Below are 13,382 nucleotides of genomic sequence, written 5' to 3'. Positions count from 1 at the left end.
CACGCTCCCTTCCTCCTTTACCACTCCCGGTGACGGTTACGGCAGCGACATAGAGCGCCAGCAGGACTAACGGCTCCTTCTGTGTTTTGTCTTACTGCCCTCCTAGGTGCCCATCCACCCTCCTACCTGTGATCGACGTCGGCGGCCTGGACGGCAGAAGAGCTTCGGCAACGAGAACCGCAACAGACGGGCCCATCATCGACTCTAAGTTATCCTCCTGCTCAGACCTGTGTACTTTCCTATTGCACGACGTGCCTTGGGCACAATAAAGTAGACTATTGCACACTATATACGGCCTCCTTGCCTGCTTTTCCAGCCCGCCGAATCCCCACGCTCACACTCCCTTATTTCTCTTCCTGTTTTTTATGCCTCCCATTCATCCTCTGCAGAGCATACTTGGCTTTGGAGGTGCCTGCTCCAAAGATTTATGATGCTGCACAGTTGGGTGTGGCGAGTACAGAAGGGTATATGTACTAATGTCATTTTCCAACTCCTTCTGCTGAGAAATAATGTGTTTGTTGAGCTGTGCTGTGTCTCTCGTAAGATGGTCCCTGATGGAGGCCTTTGCTGTGGCCCAGAGAGTCCTGCCAGAGTGGTAGTCTTTGAGGGATTTCTGTAAGTGGAATTTACCGGTAGGGGTCTGAAGGTGCTGGATATTCATTCACCAGGGCTTGCATCCCAGCCTGGCCAGCACAATTTCTAGTGAAGGAGAACTGGAAAGTGGTAAGAGAGTGAAACCTTTAGGATTTCAGATTCCTGAGTGAATTGCACCACCCTGTGGCAGATGAGAAAATAGTCCAGGTGGGACAGCATGCTGTGCGTTGGAGAGGTAAAGGTATATTCTGTATCTGTGGGGGTGGCTCAGATGCCAGTGGTCCTCCAAACCATTGTCCACCAGCACATCATCCATCAGGGCCCTGTCTGTTGCATTACTTTTATCAAGGGGTCCTGTTTCTGTCCAGAACCGGGTCCCTCTGAAGATCCCAGTCCCTGCCAATAAGATATTGTGAGATGCCTTTTTCCACCAAAACATGATTTAGCTGTTGAAGAAACAATTTCTTTGCATCAGTTGGAGCATAAACCGACCCTTTACGTATATGCTAGTCACCCAACCTCAGCTTTGCAAACGCATATCACCCGTCAGGGTCTGTCCATGTTTTTATCACTGTAACTGGGAGTGATTTTCGGAGGAGAATCGCCATGCCACATTTTCATGTGGGTCACACGTCCTGGATGTTTCCACCCTGCACATGACTTTCTCCACCCATTCTCTGTGTTAGCTTGTCGGATTCCAGAGGGTCAAAATGCACGTTTTAGGTTATAGCGCGTAAGGGATGAGTGGAGCTCATGATGAGAAGTAGTACCGGGCTGAGAGTGGAAGGATCCCACTAGTGTATGTCAAGGAGTCCTGCAATAACAGAAGTGTGTTGGAATGCCGCCGGGGTGGGCCTCAGTAGCAGGGGGCTAGCATGGAATAGTGTGTCATGGAAGATAGTTGGGTTAAGAGGTATGAAAGGAGGAGATGCGAGGATCTACAGGAGTAGTAGGGGAAAGAAGGTGAGAGACTGATGCGGAGGAGGGGTGAGAGGGAGTAGAATGGCAGGCAAATTATTTAGAGAAAAGATATGCAGGAGTGGGGATAGATAAAGTGAGTGAGGGAGTGGTGTGGGTGTTGGGTGACTCCTTGGCACTTAACGGGCAGGGTAGGGCCCTGTGGGTCAGTCCAGGCCTGTAGTCAAGGGGATCTTGTCTTAGTGGATGCACTGCACAATCCAAATTTAAAGGTGGGAGAGGAAGGAGGGGGAGGCGGGTCAGTGTGGTGGGAGGCTCGATGTAACCAAACAGAAGAGAGTGGGGGAGGAGGAGGGGGAAAAGTAAAACTAATTAGTGGGGAGGAGCTACTGATTACTAGGTAGCCCGGGGAAAACAATTTTTCCTATCGCTGTATGGTAAATTTTCTCTGAGGGGGCGTGAATGAAAGCTATTGAATGTAAGGAGACTAAGCAGTGAGCTTAACGAATACAAGGAACAAGCACAAGACATCTGCACAAAACTCTCTAAACGTGACTATCCCATCAAAATTGTCAATAAATGTAAAAAAAGAGCAAGAAATCAACCAAGAGAGAGCCTTCTTGAGACAACACCTAAAACTCGGCCATCAGACCAACTAACATTTGTAACAACATACAACACAGCAAGTAATGCAGTCAAGAAAATTATCAATAAAAATTGGCACATACTGACATCAGGCAACCTGGACTGGCCTAAACCCCTCTTTGCTAACAGAAGAACAAAAAATTTCAAAGACATGTTAGTCCACACCCGACCTTTGGAACTAAAGACGAACTCCATAACAAACACCTTATGGGGTATGCCACCAGTGACAGGCCATTTTCCTTGTGGACATTGCTCTGTATGCCATCTCACAGAAACTATTAAATCCATCGATTTAACACCAAATCTAAAATGGACGATGAGACAACACACAAACTGCAATACAACCCATGTCATTTACATGATTACTTGTCCCTGTAAACTTAAATACATTGGGATGACTTGCCGTAAAATCAAACAACGAATCTGTGAACACAGAAGCAATGTCAAGTGCAAACGAGGTACCACCAAGATGAGCAACCATTATATTGATCATCCACACACCCTTGATGACCTCAAATGGATTGTCCTAGAGACTCTGATCTCAAAACCATCTAATGCTGAGAAACTATTATTTGAGAAAGAGCAAAGATGGGTGCACCGTTTAAAAACGAACCTCATAGGGCTGAATGACGAAATTCCCTGGCTTAATGTATTATAAATTTATAAATTTATAAAGTGCAAAAATTACAAACTGTGATTAACATACCACCACTTGTCTCCCAAATACGAACTAGACCTCAAATTCTGACTGATTGTACCTAGGGCGCTTTTTAGCATAAACCTAATGTTCTTCCCTCCATACACTTCACCTTTTATAAACACCTAACCGAGTTGCAGCATTCAAACAGGAAGACAGCGTCAGCACAAGTCGTGCATTCTGCGAAAACCCGGTAGGAACAACCTGCAGATGACCGCCTTCAGAGAAGACATGTAACGTTGTCTCACTGCTAATCCTCACTTGTAAACCTTGTGTTGTTGTTTCCCCCCCTCCCTCCTCCCACTATTTACAGCAGCAAACCGCGTCCGTACCTATTTATTGAAGCCTCGAATAGAAGCACCAGAAGGTACACGGACGACACTATTTATTTACTTTTCTGTTTTGTTCGCATCTTACTACTATCACAGTAAAAGTGCGACTTAAGCACCATATTTTGTAAATACGTGTTGGGGCTAAAGACGCCCAGTGTTATCCTGCACAATAAGCGACCTACAAACCGACAATGGCGCATTTCTCCACCACGTATATATCAGTAACGAGAAACATATATCTTTGAGTAAGATTTGTCTTCTACTTATTATCTCTCTGTCGGTTTGCACCTCGTAACTGTTATGATCAGTATAAAAATATATGTGCCTATTGGCTATTGGTCAACAATCACTATCCTCTCAATCTTCAAACACACTCATATTCACACTTCACTATCCACCTCAATGCTGGGTCTGTAAGAAGCACTTGTCGTGAAACGAAATAGGTAAAATAAATCTGTATTTTAATAATCATTGTAAATTCATCCCTAGTATTTTATATGTGACATAATAAATCATACACATAAAGATCCTATACAGTTTAAAATAATAAAAGCACCACACACTTTGTCACAATTGTTTCAAAACATTTTTCATGCCATAAAAAGGAGAACGGTAATCGACAAGCAATGTGTCATACATCTGTCAATTTGGATTTGTCAAAGGCAGTGTCAGACATAAGTTACTGATCCCTGTCTTTCCCTAACTGCACCAAATTTAACACTTTGAAAACAACAGGCGTCGACGCGTTTCGGTGGTGAAACCTTCACATAGAACCACCTTCCTCAGGACTCAAGCTATTTTCTCCTTGTGTGTATAAGTGTTCAATTATGATGTCGAATTCACCTATTGGAAAAGCATATTTGTACACTGTAAAATCCAAACTGGTGATTTAAAATTTTTTTTTTACAATGGTGCATTTACATAGGTTACCCATACAGATGTATAATGTCCTACACGTGTTTAATTTTGTAATCTATCTTTAAATAGACTTTTATTTCCAAATGTGTAAACTAGTTCAAAACCAAAAGTGCTTAATACAGGTCAACAAACCCTTCTATTTGATATACAAATATATATTTCTCGTTGCACGCGTCTTTCAGTAATCATTCAACCATTACGCTTTCACTCAACTCTTTTCATCCAATTGTTCATAGAACTCACCGGTACAATTGTACTGCGGCAAGAATGTCTCCTACAACGGAGTACTTCTAGATATCTTGGCGGAACGTTGGAGGCTTGCAAAAATTGCTGGAATGATAAAAAAACCCACATGTAAATCTCTATTTTCGAGAAAATGAGATTTAAAGATCCCTTGTTACTTCCACCTTTTCAATATCACTAGTTTCGTTCTTATGTCTCCCATACAGGAGTACTTCTAGAATTCTTAACAGGTGGTTGTGCGCTTACATGGATTGCTTCAATGAAAGGGTACATAAGACCAATTGTTATAATTATTGGGCTACTGTGAGAACCCTCATCAATTTATCTCTTTAGGAGAAAAGTTCCCAATTTAAAAATATAATGCCTAGATTACATCTAACCCCATAAAATCTCTATATTGGTATGATGGAGTTCTTTTCCTATCTAGGTCCAAAACCCACCTTAATGTTTATCATAGGACGCAAAGACGGGGTAGACTTCAGTTCAAGTTCATTTTATTTGCCGGAAATAGTCTCGGTCGCTGTAAAAGATACATGTTTGGTATAATATGGTTCAATTAAAAATGGAGCAGTGGTTGTTAATTAATCTCCCTTTCTTTCTACAACTCTTGTTGACGAATGATTTACTCACTTCGCGCTCACCTCTCTTGTCTGGAACTGTGTTTATTCCATGTGGATGTCAATCCCTCTCTTGCGATTTCTTATAGTTCAAAAAGGGGCGAGCATATTATTTGTCATCTCCCTTGGTTGTCTGTAAAGCGGGTGAAAATAACTATATAAATCGTAATGTATCACCACCAATCAGTTATTGTCTATTTATGTTCTTAAGTAAGTTCTCTATCAGTCCTCTTGCTGTTTAATAAATTGGTCTTTAATGCTTTCCTTCAAACCTGCTACCTTTCTGCTGTTAGATTACTTCTATGAAGGTAGGGGTATTCGTTAAACCTTATTGGTTACATTTCCTAAAAGGATCAGCCTGTATATCCATCCTCCTAAATAAGCGTCGTACTATACGTCACTATTTTGTTAGTTATCCACGAACCCTCAATTGTTAGATCAATGTCCACCTAGCTTGCTACGGTTCGCTACACCAAGGGAGATGACAAATAATATGCTCGCCCCTTTTTGAACTATAAGAAATCGCAAGAGAGGGATTGACATCCACATGGAATAAACACAGTTCCAGACAAGAGAGGTGAGCGCGAAGTGAGTAAATCATTCGTCAACAAGAGTTGTAGAAAGAAAGGGAGATTAATTAACAACCACTGCTCCATTTTTAATTGAACCATATTATACCAAACATGTATCTTTTACAGCGACCGAGACTATTTCCGGCAAATAAAATGAACTTGAACTGAAGTCTACCCCGTCTTTGCGTCCTATGATAAACATTAAGGTGGGTTTTGGACCTAGATAGGAAAAGAACTCCATCATACCAATATAGAGATTTTATGGGATTAGATGTAATCTAGGCATTACATTTTTAAATTGGGAACTTTTCTCCTAAAGAGGTAAATTGATGAGGGTTCTCACAGTAGCCCAATAATTATAACAATTGGTCTTATGTACCCTTTCATTGAAGCAATCCATGTAAGCGCACAACCACCTGTTAAGAATTCTAGAAGTACTCCTCTATGGGAGACATAAGAGCGAAACTAGTGATATTGAAAAGGTGGAAGTAACAAGGGATCTTTAAATCTCATTTTCTCGAAAATAGAGATTTACATGTGGGGTTTTTTATCATTCCAGCAATTTTTGCAAGCCTCCAACGTTCCGCCAAGATATCTAGAAGTACTCCGTTGTAGGAGACATTCTTGCCGCAGTACAATTGTACCGGTGAGTTCTATGAACAATTGGATGAAAAGAGTTGAGTGAAAGCGTAATGGTTGAATGATTACTGAAAGACACGTGCAACGAGAAATATATATTTGTATATCAAATAGAAGGGTTTGTTGACCTGTATTAAGCACTTTTGGTTTTGAACTAGTTTACACATTTGGAAATAAAAGTCTATTTAAAGATAGATTACAAAATTAAACACGTGTAGGGCATTATACATCTGTATGGGTAACCTATGTAAATGCACCATTGTAAAAAAAAAATTTTAAATCACCAGTTTGGATTTTACAGTGTACAAATATGCTTTTCCAATAGGTGAATTCGACATCATAATTGAACACTTATACACACAAGGAGAAAATAGCTTGAGTCCTGAGGAAGGTGGTTCTATGTGAAGGTTTCACCACCGAAACGCGTCGACGCCTGTTGTTTTCAAAGTGTTAAATTTGGTGCAGTTAGGGAAAGACAGGGATCAGTAACTTATGTCTGACACTGCCTTTGACAAATCCAAATTGACAGATGTATGACACATTGCTTGTTGATTACCGTTCTCCTTTTTATGGCATGAAAAATGTTTTGAAACAATTGTGACAAAGTGTGTGGTGCTTTTATTATTTTAAACTGTATAGGATCTTTATGTGTATGATTTATTATGTCACATATAAAATACTAGGGATGAATTTACATTGATTATTAAAATACAGATTTATTTTACCTATTTCGTTTCACGACAAGTGCTTCTTACAGACTCAGCATTGAGGTGGATAGTGAAGTGTGAATATGAGTGTGTTTGAAGATTGAGAGGATAGTGATTGTTGACCAATAGCCAATAGGCACATATATTTTTATACTTATATTCCTGGGTACTCCAGCCTTCTGGCTTTAAGAGTCCCCTCTCCTTGTTTTCAAGACTGTTATGATCACACTAACACACTGTTTAAGCACCACATTGTGCCAATTCCTGTTAGGGCTAGGAAACTTTAAGCTTAGCAGTACAAAGGTGCGGCCGCGCACGAAAAACGGCTGTATCAACTAACATATCGACAATGGTCTATTTCAGCTCACTACCACGCAACTGACACCAATGAGCCTAATGAAAAGTGACCATATATACATACAGTTATCTTTTAATAAGAGTTGACATTTTTATACTTGCTTTTGCCTCGAAATGTGTTCTACTACTAGCTACGTGTTCGAACACCACTTGCATTTTATTTAAACTGTATCTAGAAGATTTGCCATTTATTTTGCTTCATTGGTAGATTCACTAATTTAGCATTGCATCACCATTGGTTTTTCGACGTATGTGCTACCAAATATGTAAGGACTTCGATGTCTTTTTACCCATGCACTCTTTCTCTCCCACAGGCAAATAAAATAACCTTCTTTAGGAGTTCTACAGATTGACATTTGAACTCCCTCTTTTCTTGATTCTGGGTATTATCCCTTTATCCCAGCACCCTTTCAACACCTTCAAGGTCCTGACGAAAGCCCCCCCGACCCTTCGGGGCGAATAAAGGGCTGAAACATGTCGACCAATTATTCGGACTGATTGCGCAGTGGACTCACTAAATGCCTATTCTGCACAACCTTCCCCTTTTTATTCTTTCCCCATGCACCAGACAACAATAAAAATATAGTCCAGGTAGCATGAGGGACTAAACCCCCTTTTTTTAAAACGTATTTTTTCAATCAACACAAGCACTTTATCACAATTTTTATTTCTGATCACTACCGTTAATATCCAGTGGTTCCCTCCGGGTGGAGGAAGCATAAACAAAACCCAATGATGATGCTGTCACGTTTCTTAGGTGGAGAATCAAGATATACCGCCCTACGAACCACCTAAACTTGAATGAGGGTTTTTTAATAAATAGAAAAAACATGAATGAAGGCAGCCACGGTTTGGAGGGCGGAGGCCTTGTCCTCATGGTGTGGGTTGTCCTGTCATGTTCTCTTCCATGATTCCGTGATCTGCTGGTAATCCACCATCTGCTGTCTGATGCTTGGGGGCACTAATATGGGACTGTTCAGGGGCCTAATGTTGGTTATCCATTTCCTGTGTTCCTAAGTTATCCAGGACCGGTGTAGGTCTTCTGGATCATAGAAATCCCTTGAGTCACCATCTCATTATACAGAACCGTGAGGGTTCAAAAGGACCATATTTGATATTCATCTGGCGCAACGTATGCCTCAATCAATCAATCAATCAATCACTGCATTTATAAAGCGTGATACATACCCGAGAGGGTCTCAAGGCGCTGGGGAGGGGGGGTGCTACTGGTCAAAGAGCCAGGTCTTGAGGAGTCTTCTGAAGGACAGCAGGTCCTGGGTCTGTCGTAGGATGGTGGGGAGAGTGTTCCAGGTCTTGGCGATGAGGTAGGAGAAGGACCTGCCGCCGGCGGAGGTTTTTCAGATGCGAGGGACTGTGGCGAGGGCGAGGTTGGCTGAGCGGAGGCTTCGGGTGGGGGTGTGGAAGCTGAGTCGGTTGTTGAGGTATGTGGGTCCGGTGTTGTGCAGTGCTTTGTGTGCGTGGATCTGAGGAAATATGAATTCTGTGATCAGTTATGTCCCCTATCGTAGACCCCAACGGCTCCATGTACATGCTATAAGTACATGTATGTTCCCTCCTGCTCCAGTTTTGAAGACGCAAATATATGTGCGTCCACCGTCAACATGTCCTCTTTCAGATCCACCATGAATGGGTCAGATATTCCTTTCCTAAGTATGAAAGGCCACCGACTTTATGTGGTTCACTTTCCACATTTTTACAGATTCAGGCGAGTAGGCCCGAATTCTGTCATCAAGCCTTTTCCTGCCTTCTGCCTCTGAAAGCTCCAGTCTGAGCCTGCATCTGTGACCATGAACTTTGTCTTACTCCCTGCGCGGCTAACGGTGCCTGATCCAGCCCGTCGCCTGCCAAAAACTGTATTTCACCTTCAAGATTATCTCCTCCGCCCCTCATCCGATGCATTCCTGTCTAGCAGTTTAGGTAAACATTCCTCCAGCTACCGTGCAAAGGGCCAGGCCTCGCTGTCCTCATGCAAGTAATTCATAGTCCTGTTACCATGGAATATTCCTACCCCCTCGCATCTAGTGTAGACACTTAGACGCTTGTACACGCACTAACAGTCAGTATAGTCAGTATAGAATAAGATTCTATCCTAAGAGACCTCTCTTTTTGGATAACACAGTTCTTTAAACATAGGATATTAGATATGATTTGGGATTAGGTTGACATAACCCCAGACTTCTGTCTCCACATGTAGAGCTAAATGTCAAGTCCCTTTCTCCCTCTAGTTGCACGTCAATCACACGTCATGCGGCTGCGCACGCATCTCTGCCAAATATTTCTGCTGACATTGCAGGATTCTCTTATGGATCCACCCACTTGTGACATCATGTATAATGACGTTTTCTAGTTACGCCTATTCTAGTTACGCATGCATATTTTATTTTGTCTTATCAGTTGATACGCCTACTGCATCTGTTTCACTGTAATGCCTTTTCTATAAAAATGATTACCTGTCAATAATATATGCCCTTCCTTCCTGAACTTTCGTGGTGATGGAATAGAATGCCTACAATTCGAATTGTATTCCTTTGTATAGGAATAAAGCCTTTTAAAACCTCTAATACCACGGATTCTGCCTCTCATTTTACTGAGTTATTCTTAATAGACTTTACCGCATAAAAAATAGTACCGGTCACGAAATATTTACCACATAAATTGGCGCCCGAATAGGGACACTTTCTCATCTCACGCGCCGGCGGTGCGTTGCAGGCCCGGTCTCCTGCCACAGCTGAACGGACAAAAACGCGTACCTGCAGGATTTCCTGTATCTCCCTCCGGCCAAGCGGGGACGACTGAGGCTGCGATCAACACCCATACGAGGCGGTGAGAAGTGCGAAGTATCCCGACCAGAGCCTAGCTGAGAGAGCAAGATCCGAGGTATACAGAGACCCGCCAGGTTCCGAAGTTCCGAGTCCAGTCGAGTCGAGTCCAGTCCGGTCCAGTTTCAGTTCCGTTCCGAGGCCTTCCGTTCCGAGCTACCCGGTGAGTACCATTACCGGGGAGGCATTTAACGTGCACATAGTCTGTGCCGGTCAAGACGGGTTTGGGTACACAAATCCGGTCTGCACTGTTTCAGCAGTGTATCTGTACTGTTTAGCAGTATATATAGTATGTTTCGCATATAAATTAATATAAATAAGTATTATCTAGTGTCAGTATTATGTCAGTAACTAGTTTTCTATTAGTTATCATTGTTCGTAAAACTGTTAAGTGTCCAATGTTTTGAAATACGTTCTATATACTGTGGTGTGAATGACTGTTCATTATTGTGTTTTTTTGTATAAAGTGTGTTCTAGTAATAAGGTCTAAAAATGCCGCTCTTTTCGAAACTAAGACAGATCAAAACTAGAAAAGGTGTACTCGAAGAAGCTGTTCCCATCCCACCTAGGGACACTCCAGGGTACTTTATGTATCATAAGCATGGCCTAGATGCCGTATTATTTCTTGATTTATGGGTGGACTACACCAAGGATTTACCAGAAAGTCAGAGATGGCCCGCAGCGGGGACCTGGGATGCAGATTGCATCATGAGAGTAGAAGAAGAATTATGGAAAAAGAAAGCCAGACAGTCACAGAAAGATGCCATTGAATTATGGCGTAAAGAATCGTATAGACGTACAGAAAAAGCACTCAGACAGGAAGAGAAAGGTAGAGAGAATTCAAATAACACCCGAGAAAATTTATTACTTGAGGAAGGTACCCGAGTAAAATCAGAACAAGTAGACAGACAAAGAAACGCCCTTATGAATGGTATGTATCCACTTCTGGCCGAAGGGTTACCTAAGGCTACTCCGGAAATACCAAAAGACTTGCCACCTCCATTGTTTCCGATAAAAGCACATCCCAAGGGGCATCCTAGAACCGCAGAAGATGTTTTCCTTTCTTCTTATTTAGATGACGCAGCTCCCGAGTATGCAAATACCGCACCACATAGACCGCTTGCCGATGATGCTCATCGCCAAGATTCTCCGTCTGTACCTCCACAACAACAAGCTCCGACACACATTCCGACAAACACATCTGTTTCTACAGCTTTTCCCGCAACGACGGTTGCTGTCTCACCTTCAACAAATCCTTTCACGTCCAGCACCCCAGACGGTGCTACAGGAGGTACGACAGACATTTTTTCTACGCCACCCAGAGGAAATAAATTTTCCCTTAGAGAATTAGCACACCAACGTACGCCCAAACTAGCAACTCCCGACATGCTTAAGGAACTTCTAGTAGATTGTAGATATGATCCTGTGCCCCGTAAACGGGACGAAATGCTGCTGTCATCATTACGTATTCGACGAGCTGCAATATATTTAATGAAGCTACCAGGAATGGCTACACATTTAGAAAATATATATCACTTTGTCCAGTCAGGACGAGGTCCTGAAAGTATTAGCAGAGCCATGGAGTACCAGAAAGCGGAGGTACAGGGACAACTGTTACGTTTCCTCATAAACTGTGTAATCAGAAATCAAGACCGGCCTGGGGTAAATCCGGAAGAAATGCAAAAACTTGTCACTTGGGGCCAGAATATATCAGAAGGGAGACATGATAAACAGTTATGTATAGTAGCTATGTACCGAAAGATCCGCAAAGAAGTAGAACGAATGCACGAAGAAAGATTAGAGGTAGACGCCACTGACCTAAACAGAGAGGAGGGGGAGCAAGAATCAGACCAAGTAGATACAATAGCTTATGTAGGTAGAGGAAGATCCCATAATAATACCAGAGGTTTTAACGACCCAATACGTCCAATACGTCCAGAATGTAATAGACATCTTCCAAACCCTATGCTAAATACAAAATCCCCTGAACACTTATTCCAAGCCGCTGATAAATTACTCCGAGATCGAAGGGGATACCACGTGCTTGATTCCATGGACGAACAAGAATTAGCCAGGTCAGCAGTACAATGGGCTGACAGTCCCGGCGAATACAATGATGATGTACTTGCACACACGTTTCTGAATCTAGACCCATATGAACAGCGTTTAGCTAGTATATACATGATTCAACACCTCCTTATATTATATAAAGGCCAACATTCCGATCCAGGACCCTTACCTGACATATTAACAGAACTACTCACGAATATATGGAGAGGGTCAGGTACTGATTTGATTAAGGAAATTCTAGAATACCGAAACCAATATTTAAATTTCGTAAGCCCAGAACACGTTCCAGTTCCCATCATGGGAAGAAAAATGTATCACATAGATAGACAGAATCCGTTACGCGAAGTACACCCAATTAGAGGTGCCGGTGATAATTTTACACGCGTGTTTGTGTACACGCCTATAACCAAACTGGAATTATTAGAAATGAAGAAAGTAGTACCCAGCCATGACAAGGACCCAGCAGGTTTCCACCGTGAGATAAAAGACATGTTACTCATGGGAGAGTATACCTACCCCGACATTATGAAAATATTGAAAGTCCTATTACCCGCCGGTGTTTATGAGAAACTCAAAGAAAAAGAATGGGAGGTGGGAGACCAAAAGATAGATTGGACAGCATTAGAAAACGAAGAAAAGGCCCGAGCTGCAGGAGCAGGGCTTGGGGAAAAGACTACAGCACTAGCAGGATTACTAATACAGGTACTGCCACGTTTATTAACTACGAAAAAGGAAGACTGGGGTGCAATCTCAGCCTGTAAACAAAAGCCAGATGAAGACACTAGTGATTTCTATTCCCGATTTGAAAAATGTTTTAGTATAAATAGTGGCATAAAAGCCAGTAGTGAGTCTTATCCACATCTGTTTGTGACAAAATTAGTTGAAAATTCTCTGCTACAAGTCAAGAATGGAGTATTGAAATTCGAAAGTACCTGGCAAGGTAATACCCCATCACAGATGCTACAGATGTTACAATATCACCACAATAGAATTAGAGAAGAACAAGAACACGAACAAAGACGTATGAAAGATACAAAAATGAAAATGCTTGTTGCACAGTCAGTTCCAGCCGATAGTCATCAAAAGGGTGATTCCGCAAGTCCTGCGAAAGGGACATGCAACTATTGTAAACAACCAGGTCATTATATACACGATTGTCCAGTCCTGAAACATAATATTGCCACAGGTAGAACGCATGAGAGACCACGTCCACCTAGACAGGATCAGAATCAA

The sequence above is a fragment of the Triturus cristatus genome, chromosome 5_2, assembly GCF_964204655.1.
Source record: "Triturus cristatus chromosome 5_2, aTriCri1.1, whole genome shotgun sequence".
In the NCBI taxonomy this organism is placed as follows: domain Eukaryota; kingdom Metazoa; phylum Chordata; class Amphibia; order Caudata; family Salamandridae; genus Triturus; species Triturus cristatus.
This window is presented reverse-complemented; position numbering follows the sequence as displayed.